This window comes from Mustela lutreola, chromosome 6 (genome assembly GCF_030435805.1).
Source record: "Mustela lutreola isolate mMusLut2 chromosome 6, mMusLut2.pri, whole genome shotgun sequence".
NCBI lineage: Eukaryota > Metazoa > Chordata > Mammalia > Carnivora > Mustelidae > Mustela > Mustela lutreola.
Window position 1 is genome coordinate 29,475,984 of NC_081295.1, and position 12,903 is coordinate 29,488,886.

At 33.8% G+C, this 12,903-nt stretch overlaps 1 protein-coding gene across 3 annotated transcripts in view; it reads right to left on the reverse strand.

The window, feature by feature from the left end:
• The window catches only part of GRIK2 (glutamate ionotropic receptor kainate type subunit 2), a 644,466-nt gene that overhangs the window by 224,778 nt on the left and 406,785 nt on the right, over positions 1-12,903 (reverse strand). The gene's annotated exons all lie outside the window — the stretch shown is intronic.

The window sequence follows — 12,903 nt, forward strand, 5'->3', positions numbered from 1 at the left end:
CATTGTTTAATGACTATTCCCTGAATTTCAAAGCCTGGTGCAGTTTGAGAGATGAAAGTTCTGCCTGACTCCATAGCACTCTGCTAACTATAAAGCTAGGCTACTTTCATTTAATAAAAAAGGAGGAGGGGCGCCTGGGTGCTCAGTGGGTTAAGCCTCTCCGCCCGGGGCATGATCCCGGGGTCCTGGGATCGATCAGTGGGGAGCCTGCTTCCCCCCCTCTCTCTGCCTGCCTCTCTGCCTACTTGTGATCTCTCTCTGTCAAATAAATAAATAAATAAATAAATAAATAAATAAATAAAAGGAGGAGGAGGAGGAGGAGAAGGAGAAAAATCTTCAAAGCACTTTTCAGAGAAAAATTAGCCCTAATATGTAATTATCACTAAATAATTAAAAATGAAATAAATAAATGGAACATTTAGGTAATAAATAGCTAGAAATTTGACAGCTAAACACACACACACACACACACACACACGAAAAGATGGGCGCCTGGGTGGCTCAGTGGGTTAAGCCGCTGCCTTCGGCGCAGGTCATGATCTCAGGGTCCTGGAATCGAGTCCCGCATCGGGTTCTCTGCTCAGCAAGGAGCCTGCTTCCTCCTCTCTCTCTCTCTGCCTGCCTCTCTGCCTACTTGTGATCTCTCTCTATCAAATAACTAAATAAAATCTTAAAAAAAAAAAAAAAGAAAAGCAGAGAGAAGAAAAAGCAATAGAAAAAGTCAGTAAAGTGGTAAATAGAAAAGAAAGAAATGACTAAATTATAGACATCTTTTAGTAAAAGTAACAATAATAAAATAAGTTCTCTTACTTAACAACTCTAAGGAAAAAGAAAAACCTTAAAAACACAGAGTTTCACATGAGAAAGGGACTCAGCAGAGATTATAAAACTTGTATAACATTGATTCGAACAGAAGTCATAAAATGAATAGGTCAATGGCTATAAAAGAAATTCCAGTATTTCAGAAATCTTTTCAGAAAATATGTAAATAGTGTGGAATTTTCATTTTTAAACTAATATGAAACAAATGATCTCATGATACCCAGTCTGCTTCAGAGCATAGGAAATGCTGTGAAACCTGTACAGTCCTCCTAAATGAGGTTAGTGTAACGTTGACATAACAAGCTAACAAAATAGTCAGATGCTGTTAGCTATGGAGCAGTTACTACCAAACAGTACCTAAAAACAATATAGTATATAAAACATAGCTATCCACTGAAATATGTTTCAATCACAACCAATAATAGTTTATTTCTGGAATACAACTGTGATTACCATTTAGAAATTGATTAATATATTCATCAGAATAATAAGTACAACTAGAAAAATTCATGATAACCTGTATAGATGACCCATGTATTCAATAATTCCTGAAAAATAATGAATTTGAAAACTAGGTATGGAGTCTTCTTGAGAATAAATCTATTATCATAAAATAAAAAGGAAAAATACCACTAAAATGAGGAAAAAACAGGCTCAGAGAATGAAGTTCTCATCAAATGCAAATAAAAATAAAACAGACAAAAGCAATAAAAATTAGTAAAGGGAGAGATGAAATTTAGGTATCTATAAAAGGTGTGATTAAATTCCTAAACAATCAAAGACAATTAATTATAGATCTCTAAATAAATATTTTCACAAAGTGAATCGAGGTAAAGGAAATGTAAAATAAATTATTTTCCTATATATTTGGCATAAAAACATAAAATCACATCATTTGAACTCATAAGTAGGATCCACAAACATGCTATTTTAAAAAATGATCAACAATCTGTCCCCATAAACTCTATGTGATGGATGTTCTACTGGACTTATGGCAGGTCTCCTTTTAAATTTAGCTTATGTATCACTATGTTTTTGCTTTAATGCTTTAATGTTGTTGTTTTTTTTCCTGAATCTTCCTGAAACTTTTATTGGAAAGTTAAGAGAAGGTTTATCTTTTACAATGGTGACAAAGATAGCTTCCATTATAAACATGTAGTGTGTACTTCGATTACAAATCAGCAGACAATTCTAATAATTTACACTGTAAAAGCAACACTGGAATTTAGAAAATGAACTCTGGTACCGACAGAGTAAATTAAAGATGAAAAAATAGAGGACAAGTTTATACAGAAAACAAGGTACTTAATGAAGGGAAAGGTTACGCTTTGTTCCTTCTGCTTCTGTTTTGCTTTATTTAGATCTGAGCTAGGAACATTGTAAGTAGCTCTTCTGAAGTAACTGTCCAGCCCTTGTGTCCTGCGACAGCTGGCATAGGGATGCCTGGCCATCTGCCAGGTAAGAAGCCAGACATAGTCAAACACCTCAAGCAGAATAAAGAAGCAATATTCCCATGTTCTAACTTTAAACGGTTCGCATGTTTTTCCTCTGAAAATGGTTGTTATTTTATTTACCCTAAATTGCTTCATATATATATATATATATATATATTTATAATATAATATATACAGTTATTATTTAAGAAAATTTCACAGAAACATTTATTATGATGGTGAAAAATAATAGAAATTTTTGGAACCTTATTTTCAATTAGCTAACTTTTGGTTAATGAGGATAAAGGAAACTGAATCTTATAATTGGAAGATAATTAAAAATAAAAGAATTCTCTATCAAACTTATGGAATAAAATTTAAGTGCTCATTTAGTAGATCATGTTTTATAAAGTACTTTTTAAAGAATCAGAAGTGAAAATTGTTATACATAAATCATTCCTTTATAAGGTATTCATTTGCATTAATTTAAAATGGTATTTTTAAGCCTGATGACATTTAACAAGCATCTAGTGTCATTAACATTTGTAAAGATCAATGACTATTTGGTTTTATATCTTCTTAGACTATCCAAGGTCTGCAGACAATTCAAGCTTTTAATTTTACTTCCTCACCATCCCTGTCCAAACTACATTTTAATCATTCTAAAATAGTCTTACGATTTTTTTCTTAGCTATATTAAGGAAGTTTCATAAAATCTAGGTAGTAAACTTTGATCTTAAAGATGGAAAGGGATCATAGATTTAAGAGAATTCGTTGAAGTATTAGCATTTCAATACATGTTAATGATTTATACTGCTGTAAATATTGGGAAAATATGTAGACATTTAACTGGACAGGCCAACAATATTTTCCAATTCACAGTCACAAGAAATGACCAACAAAAATAAGCAAAAGATTAGCAGAAATAACAGCACAGTTGATTGTTATTACATAGACAGGACAGTGTTATTTATTTCTTCCCTGAGCCTCTGCCATTCCAACCGTTGTGCTTTTATGCTGTAGGGTTAAGAAAGGACTTGCCATTGTCTGAATCCTGGTCTTTCAAATTCCTTCTATTCACTATGGCTCTTAAAGTCTGAGTTCTGCCATCCCTAATTAACATTCATGTCAGAAGCCTAGGGTGCACTCTAGGTTATCACAGTGGGAAGTGAGAATACCAGGAGGAAAAAGTGGAAATAAACCTAGCAGCTACCATCAGAACAACTTAATATTTTCAAGAAAAGGCAATATTAAGAATGACTGGTTTGTTAGGATCAAAAACTACCGAGAAGAGAATCTCCACATGTGCTTATCTATTGTTCTTTTGACTGGAAAACAAACCCCATTTCAATACCTCAAGACTTTATTACAAAGAGATTTTCATATGAACTTCCTGGATAGAAAATGAATAACTCTTAGAATCTGGAACTTGGGTTTTAAAGCACCAACAAAATAGTGTAGAAGACCTGTAGAGCAAAGTTGTACCTTAATAACTTTTTAATACACTGTGTTTATTATTTACCTCTTACTTTTTTTTTTTTTTTTCAGGATTTAGGTGCAATCTGAGGCAATCTACAAAGTTTCATTCCTTTTCTTTGTTTTGCAAGATTATCAAGCAAAGACATTCTTCTGAATACCTGATTCACACACGCGCGCGCGCGCGCGCACACACACACACACACACACAGATCCTTTAGTACGCTACTGACGTAACTACCGCATTCTTAGTTGCAGCAAACTGTGTTTACCTACTTTCAGAAGTATAACTACAGAGAATTTTCATGACATACAAGTATAAATAAATCTAAGCCCTTATTGGCCATAATTATTGTTCCAAGAAAAGTTTCTGTTTTTACTCTGTATCTACAGAAAATCTGCTGGGGGGGCGCCTGGGTGGCTCAGTGGGTTAAAGCCTCTGCCTTCAGCTCAGGTCATGATCCCAGAGTCCTGGGATGGAGGCCCTCATCGGGCTCTCTGCTCGGCGGGGAGCCTGCTTCCTCCTCTCTCTCTCTGCCTGCCTCTCTGCCTACTTGTAATCTCTGCCTATCAAATAAATAAATAAAATCTTTAAAAAGAAAAAAAAAAGAAAATATGCTGGGATTTGGGAAGGTAAAAGGACATCTTTCTCCCTGAAATGTAATATAATCATTTAAAATTACAGCAAATCATATAAAAATAATAATTCTATAGAAATAATAGTAATATGTTGAATTAACTTTTAAGGAAAGGGTTAGAATTTTACTAGATGTGCTGTTCACCAATATTTCAGGAAAGATACTGATGTCAGAGCAATAGGGTTTAAGGGAAGAGTTGGATTATGATTATCATTCATATGTTTGTAAATACAGATCTGCGATTTAATCCTGCCACTTCCCTGAATTACCTGTTTAGATCAGAGATTTTGGTTGTCCCTGTCTTTATACTGGTATTTGTAGTTTGGCCATTAAATATTTCATTAACTTAATTCCTAAGTGAAAGTAGAAAGAGGAAAAGAAAAGAGAAGAAAAAAAAAAAAAAACCCGCAAATACAAATCAATCAAATGTGCCATTTCGCTGCTCTTCCAGTAAAAGGTTTGATGGGAAAGGAGACTGTACCTATTAGCTAATCTCTAAACTGCATCTCATTTCTGAATCTAATTTATTAGCTCCTTACATGAATAATCAAGGTTTGACTACACCAAAGTTATTGCCAACACCTCCATTCATTGATGACTAAATAGAGCTCACTATCTCCCTTTTCAACATCCTTATCCTGCTCTGTGACAAGGTTAATGCCCCACCCCTTAGCTTTTAACCTGAAGTCCTCATCTACATTCCTCAGTTGGTTTTGCCCCTCATGTAACCCACCCCCAATAAATCTCATACTAGAGTTTACAATGTTGTCAACTCTTCATCTTCCCCATAGGTACAACGTCTCTCAAATCAGACTCTACAAATCTCCCATTCCATACTGTCCATGAATAGACCATATCTCATGAGTTCAAAATGTTCCTTGATTCACTTTTTTGTTGAACGGTCTCAGAATAATCCATCTTTTTAAATTTATAATAATAAATAATAATTTATTATAATATTTATGTATTATAGTCATTTATTTTTATATTTTTATAAATATATATTTACATGCATTAAATATATTTATTATTATATTGTATTATAATAATAACCATCTTTTATTATTATTATTATTGATATCTAAATTGTGAATATGGGGTTTAAAGAGACTGAGGTATCTAAGAAGCAAATCACTGGTTTGAGTGAATAGAAAAGTACTGGAAACATAAACAGTTTGGAAATAGAGGAGGAGGAGGTATGGTAAAGCCTGAATTGAAGAAGGAGGTTTGATGCATGCTGAGTTTGATATTGGACATCCACTCAGATCAAAGCTGCTGCTAAAATTGAGATTGTATAATTTTACGTGGCTCTATCAGGATAGTATCTTTAACAATGGGAAAACTAGAGCAAAAATACTGCATTTCCATGTAGTTTGCTGTAGTTAAGCTGAACCAAAGATTCAGATTTCTTTATTCATTCTTCCATATCAAACTTAATACATTGTTCATAATAAAATAAGCTTTGACAAAATTACAGTATTGACAACAATGTTGGCAATGAAAAAGAAGATAACAAAAAATAAAAATAACTTGAGAATCTTTATTATGGTGACATTTGTAAAGCAGATTTAATAAAGAAGGATTAAAGAAGCACGTATGTGAGTGTATTGGATATTATGTGGTTAAAAAAAAAAAGGAGAAGCTGGTCCTTTATAAAACCTTTAAAGACTAAGACCCTAAGTTTTAAGCATTATGCTTTGGGGTGTCTGGCCCCAGTTGGTAGAGCATGCAACTCTTAATCTCAGGGCTGTGAGTTCGAGCTCTACGTTTGTTGTTTACTTTAAAATAAAGTCTTTTTAAAAAATCACATCTAATTTCATAGAACATAACTTTCTTTCTCTATGGCAGCACCAGGAGTAGTCTTATGTTTATCTAGCTGATGTGGACGTCTAAGAGAATATTAATAGTGATTTGAAATAAAGTGCATTGAGCTATTAAAGGAAGAATGAGAGAGAGAAATGTGATGCCAGCAGGATCCCTGAAACAGAAAAAAAATACGGTGAGAAAAGGTTCAGTAGCCTTTCAACAAACCAGTTGCAGGAGTAGGGTCAGAGGAGTCTGAGTTTGAATGAAGCACTCTCATCTCAGACGCTAACACTTAAGTAGTTCTTGCAAGTGGATATTTACTATATCTTTCTTAAATTATTTTGATCTTATTATCTCCACAATACATGTTTAAAACGGCTTAGAAATGGTGGAAAGGTTGCTACAAATGAAAATCTTTGTGAAGCTGCAGTGTTGGGGTTCCCAAGCCCTGATGCTAGCAACTTAAAGAAGAACTACGTGCTTGACAGTCCTTCTGTAACAATGGACAGAGAAGACTCCAAGGGAAAATGTATTGCAGTGGCAGATAGAAGCCCTAGAAATCTGCTTTTGTTGCTATTAAAGAAGAAGCTGCAGAACCATTTAGGGGATGATTCGGTCACTTCATCTTTTGTATCGTAAAACCTTCCCATTGTCCTTGGAAGCTTGCTCTCCGATAAGCCTCCTGTATCTGTGGGCTGCGACAATGAAGCTTTACAAGCCTAAGCAAGTAAACTAGATACTGAACTATATAACCCTCCAGGAAGTACTAGGAACATTTAAAAAATAAAATTTAGAAAAATAAGACTAAGTGGCAGAGGCAAGCGCTTTTTTTTTTTAATTCATTGAGTAACCAGGCAGAAAGCACCCATGATAAAATAAGTGATTTTCCTAAAAAAAAAAAAAAAAAAAAAAAGAAAAAAAAGAAAGAAAGAAAGAAAAATCAAATTTATAGTATTTGTACACTGAAGGGCTACTAGCCATCCTGGTAAAGAACACGTACAGTGACATTTAAGTGCTGGTAATTTTTGATGGACAAAAATCAATTGCTATACAGGGATAGCACAGTGGGAAGCCCTCAACTTATTTAGACAGGCCCCCCAAAAATCTGCTGCAAACCAAGAACTCCTAGGGAAAACAGGCCCTCCCTGTCTGAACTTAAATACCCAGGCACCTGATACAGCCCCCAGCTAACAGTAAGGACAATAGGATCAGATTATAAACTTAAGATAAGAGTACATACTATTCTTTAAAAGCACTCTATGTAAAAATAGATAATTTTAAAAAATAAATAAGAGCACTCTTTGTGCTGTTCAGAATCAGTATTTTTGTGTATTACTTTTGGCAATAGGAATTTATATATTAACATTGTTATGAAATAAATAAAATCCTCATAAATGAAAAGATGATTCTAGGATTAAATTTTTAGTTCCATTAATAAAAACAAACACAAAAAGCAAGAGAATTTTAATAGCAACTGAACTTATTTCACTTAGCACAATCTCCTCCAGTCACATCCACATTGATGTAAAAGTTGGGTATTCTGTATGGTGACTAACATAATGTAATTTAAAAAAAAAAAAAAAAAACCAGTAGCAACTGAACTTGAAATCTGAAGATCAGAGAGATAATATGAAGTATACTAAGGAGAGGACATAAGAAGACTGAAAATTTAGGTCCAGATCTGCAGGTAAAGTTACATAAATTTCTAAATTATATGATATCATAAATCTTGATTCAAAATTAAAAAAAATAAACATTTTTAAAATGTTTAAGGCTTCGCAAAATGAGTTATTCCATGATAGAACTATATGCTGCACTCATACAAAGTATTGTGCACAGGTTTTGTTGTGAAGAGGAGTAAAAGATATTTATAAACAAGGTCCTTAATCTCAAGTCTAAAGAGAAAAAAAAATAAGACGGGTCCCCATATTATTTTGAGTGTCTGGAAAAATCTGAAATCATGGTTTAAAAAGGCTGGAAGAAAAACAAGTGCTACATTAAAAGAGGAGAGAAGTGAGAGGTCCAAAATATCCAACGAAGCATAGTCTAATCTTGACCTCTACAGAGGGAAATGTCTAACTGGAGACACCTGTGACAGCAATCGTGCTCTAACATATGTGGGATTTTTGGATGAGAAGTGTTGTTTTAGGGGAACAACTCTCAATCAAGATATTATTTTGGTCATTAACTATAGTTGCTAAACTTTTTCAAGGTTGGTCAATGGAGTTTTCATTTCATAGTACTGGTTGTCCAAATTGACTAAACACATTGGTTGAAGTCCCACTACTATATTTTTTGGCTGTGTGCCCATTAGAGGTTCTTTCAGCAATCAGGACATGAGCCTTATCAATTGTAATAGTATTAATAATGGTATCTACCTCCAAAGTTTACTGTGACAATTAACCAAGTAAATACATGAGTAGTGCTTTGAATAGGGTCTAGCACATAGCAGGCATTCAATAAATGTCTGCCATATGTATGTATGTAAGTGTCTGTGTGTGTGTGTGTGTGTGTGTGTGTGTTTGTAATGGTCTATGTAATCTTATGCTGTAAAGCTGAGAAACAGACCAAGGCACCAGCCCCAGTCATCCAGGTCTTCTTTCCATTTTGCAAATTTTCCAAGATCCTTCCTGCTTTAGGACTCTTCTTACCCCATTCTCCCTGCCAAGAACACTCTTCTTCTCTTTCTTCACCTTGCTAATTCCTTCTCAAGCTTTAGGTATCCTGTTGTCTACTCCTCTACAGGGAGGCTTACCTGACTTGTCCTTTCCCTTCTGACTCCCAGTTTAACTCAGGATTATCCTGTAAAAAGCATTAACTCATTTATCTTTTTCTTCTATCCTAATCACAAGGTTTGGGGTGTGTGTGTGTGTGTGTGTGTGTGTGCACACGCGTGCGCATGTGCACATGTGTGTAAATTTGTGTGTAATCCTCCCTATGAATCCTTATCATTTTCTAAGCTCCCTGAGGATAGACACTGTGTCTATTTTGTTCATCAAACAAAGCTGGTATATATATATATATATATAATTTATATATATATAAATTATACGACATAGCATGTCGTCATCTTCCAATACATATTTGTTAAATAAAAGAATGAATAAAAATAAATTCAAGAGAAATGGAACTGATTATGATTAGCACACTGATAATGTCACATACTAGAATACTTCACTGTTTTTTCTTAAGACACACAATAAATATATTGAACAAGAAGCATAAGTGAAGTTCTCTTTGGTATCTCCACGACTTCTCTTTGTTGAGATATCATTATTCACAACACAGGCAGAATCTCCTCTGAGATTTTTCCAAGAAAGAAAAGAACAAAATAACCAAATATAAATCAAATGATCATAGCCTCCTTATAAAATATCAACATCAGTAAATTACATCAAGAAGAACACTTAGTAAGGTAACTAATTTCTTAAACTCTGTTCTTTTCTCAAGTGTGGATATTTTATAATCAGAGTATCCAGAAGAAGATGTTTTTCACTAAGTGATATAAAAATAAAATGACTTTCCTTTTAATAAATATCAAATTCACTTAATGACCAAGAGAAGGACATACTCTAAAACAGAAATAATTTATCTTTCAAAATGTAAGCCTAGTGTATGGCTCCATAGTTGATCTTACGTCTTAGTATACACAGTCATGATCTGAGCAGTTGTTCTCAATCATTGTAATGGACCAGAATTAACTGTGGAATTTTTTTTTTTAAATGACGATTTCCAAAGTCCAAAGCTCAGAAATACTGTATCAAAAGATATGAAATGTGTTTTGGGTACAAGTGTATTTTTAAAAGCTTTATGCCTGGCTTTAATATGAAAATAAGGTTAAATACCACTTGTTTATCAATAGATGCAAAATTGTACATGATTGAGAAAAATATCTGAATACTTCTTATAAAACAACCCTGAGTCATTAAGATTGAGAAATTATATGCGTTAGTCTTAATCACCTGTTTTGTTTGGACAAGAAGTTTGCACTAACCTTCACAGATGAAAATATTTAAATATAATCATTCAAAAGTTGCTTACTTCTTCTAATTTTCCATTTAATTAAATACTGTTTATCTAATTTAATTTGACAAATATTTGAGTATTTGTTATGTCTAGGGCACTTTTCTCTGACATTGAAATATCAAAAAAGTGCAAAATTTGATCATTGGCCCTATATAGATTCATGTCAAATGGTCACACAGATATATATATAGATATATATATATATCTATATATATACACATACACAAATATATATATACACACACATACATTTTCTAAGATAAAAAAACAGTGCATAGGAATCATAGTAAGTGCCATAATAGAGTATTATGATACATAACATGTACATCTCCCACCCTTGACAGTCCCCATGACAACACACAACTTAATGGAGAGATCAGGGAGTTTCATGGAGTGGTTGTCATTTGAGATGGGTCTGGAAGGATGAATAGGATTCTCACAAGGAAATGGAAAGAACAAGCAAAGTTTTGGAGCCATAAGAAAAGTGATGTGTCTGGGAGTTTGGCTGGATCAGGGAGAACACAGAAAGAAGTGCCAACTATTGAAGACTACGGATGTCTCTTATATAGCACTCATTATGAGCTTTGTAGAGACACATATGAGGTAAAAAATAGGAGACATAATCAGTTCCTATTCCTCAAAGAAATGTTCAGTGGTGTTTGGCAAAATATTGCCACAGGAAATAAGCAAAGAATAGTGTAATATTAATTCTAAATAATATAAAATACTGACAAGTACAAAACTATCTCAGAAATGGAGAGAAACATATTACAGGCAAAAGGAACAGGGTAAACACAATCATGGGAGTGGGTTAACTGAAAGGGAATAATAGGAAACAAGGAAGGAAAGGTGGGAGAAGACAAGATTATAGAAGATCTTGAACATCAAGGTCAAAATTGGGGGCATTTTTAAATAGTAGGGATTCACTATACTTAAAAAACGGAAACAGGAAAACAACCAATAATTATAATGAAGAGTGGGGGTGCATTGTTGAGGGAGAAGGATGTCAGCAGTAGAGATGGTTGTATGGTTACTGCAATAGTCCTAACAAGAGGAAATGCGACTCAGGACATACAGGCAGAAAAAAAGATGTCTTAGCAACTTGTGTGAGCATTTCAACTTAAGAACAAGGCCAATAAATTGGTGGGTATGAGAGTACCTTTGAAAAAAGAGGGATATATAAAAAGAATTTAGGAAGTTTGAATACGATGGATAGGGAGCAAGTATTTGCTGGGGTTCTTAGCAAGGGAGTGATTAAAAAATCTCAAAAACTTCCAACACTGTCATTTCATGATTACCAGCTTTGCTTCATTATCAAGAGTCTTTAACCCAAGCTATTTTATTTTGACATGCCTAAAGATCTGACATCCCTCATTGTTAATAAAAGGACTAGATTATGAATTCCTCCTGGCTTGATATGGCATCATAAATCAAATTTAGATTTTATACAAATGCTAAGTGTGTGGTGGTTTGTTCTGAACATCAATCTCACATTCCTATTGACTACCTGGAAAGACACAAGAACTAGCATTGATAAGTTTATTCTGTCGGAAGAAAGCACTGACTTAATAATATAAGAGCTCCTTGATTATTTTAAAATTAAAATTCTCATTTCAAATGGTATTGTAGTAGTACATAAATATTACTACATGATCTAAAGAAAATATAGAATTATAAGAGGCATATAAATATCCAGTGCGTCAGTATTAAGTCTGTTACTGGTGAAAATTTTTCTGGCTTAGAAAAGCACTTGTTATATATAATTTTATTAAGGAGATAAATAAACTAAAAGTGATTTTCTATGATGAAAACAATTGAAAGCAAGGTTAAAATACAGCTATAATAGAAAAAAAATCCTGAAAATAAATGGCATGCCCTCTAAAGTATATCTGCAGGAGATGAAAGCAGAAGAAAAGTTCACATGCTGTCCCTCATATAACTTATTTATAATCTGCATCTCAATACATTTTTCAAATCTTAACCCTGAAAATTCTTGCATGGAGTTTCCTCAGAAAGTTGAAAATAGAGCTATCCTATGACCCAGCAATTGCACTACTGAGCATTTACCCTTAAGATACAAATGTAGTGATCTGAAGGGTCACATGCACCTGAATGTTTATAGCAGCAATGTCCACAATAGCCAAACTATGGAACAAACCTAAATGTCCATCAAGAGATGACTGGATAAAGAAGATGTGGTATATATACACAATGGAATACTATGCAGCCATCAAAAGAAATGAAATCTTGACATTTGCGACGACGCGGATGGAACGAGAGGGTATTATGCTTAGCAAAATAAGTCAATCAGAGAAAGGCAATTATCATATGATCTCCCTGATATGAGGAAGTGGAGATGTAATGTGTGGGGCTTGAGGGTAGGAAAAGAATAAATGAAACAAGATGGGATCTGAGGGAGACAAACCATAAGAGACTCTTAATTTCACAAAACAAACTGAGGGTGGCCAGAGGGAGGGGGTTAGAAAGAGGGTGGTTGGGTTATGTACATTGGGAAGGGTATGTGCTATGGTAAGTTCTCGGAAGTGTGTAAACCTGGCAATTCACAGACCTGTACCCCTGGGGCTAATAATATAATATATATTAATTTAAAAATTTAAAAAATTAATTAAAAAAACACATACTGAAAATTCTTCAATGATACCTAATTTTGTAGACATGTCATTATATTATGTTTCAAGTGA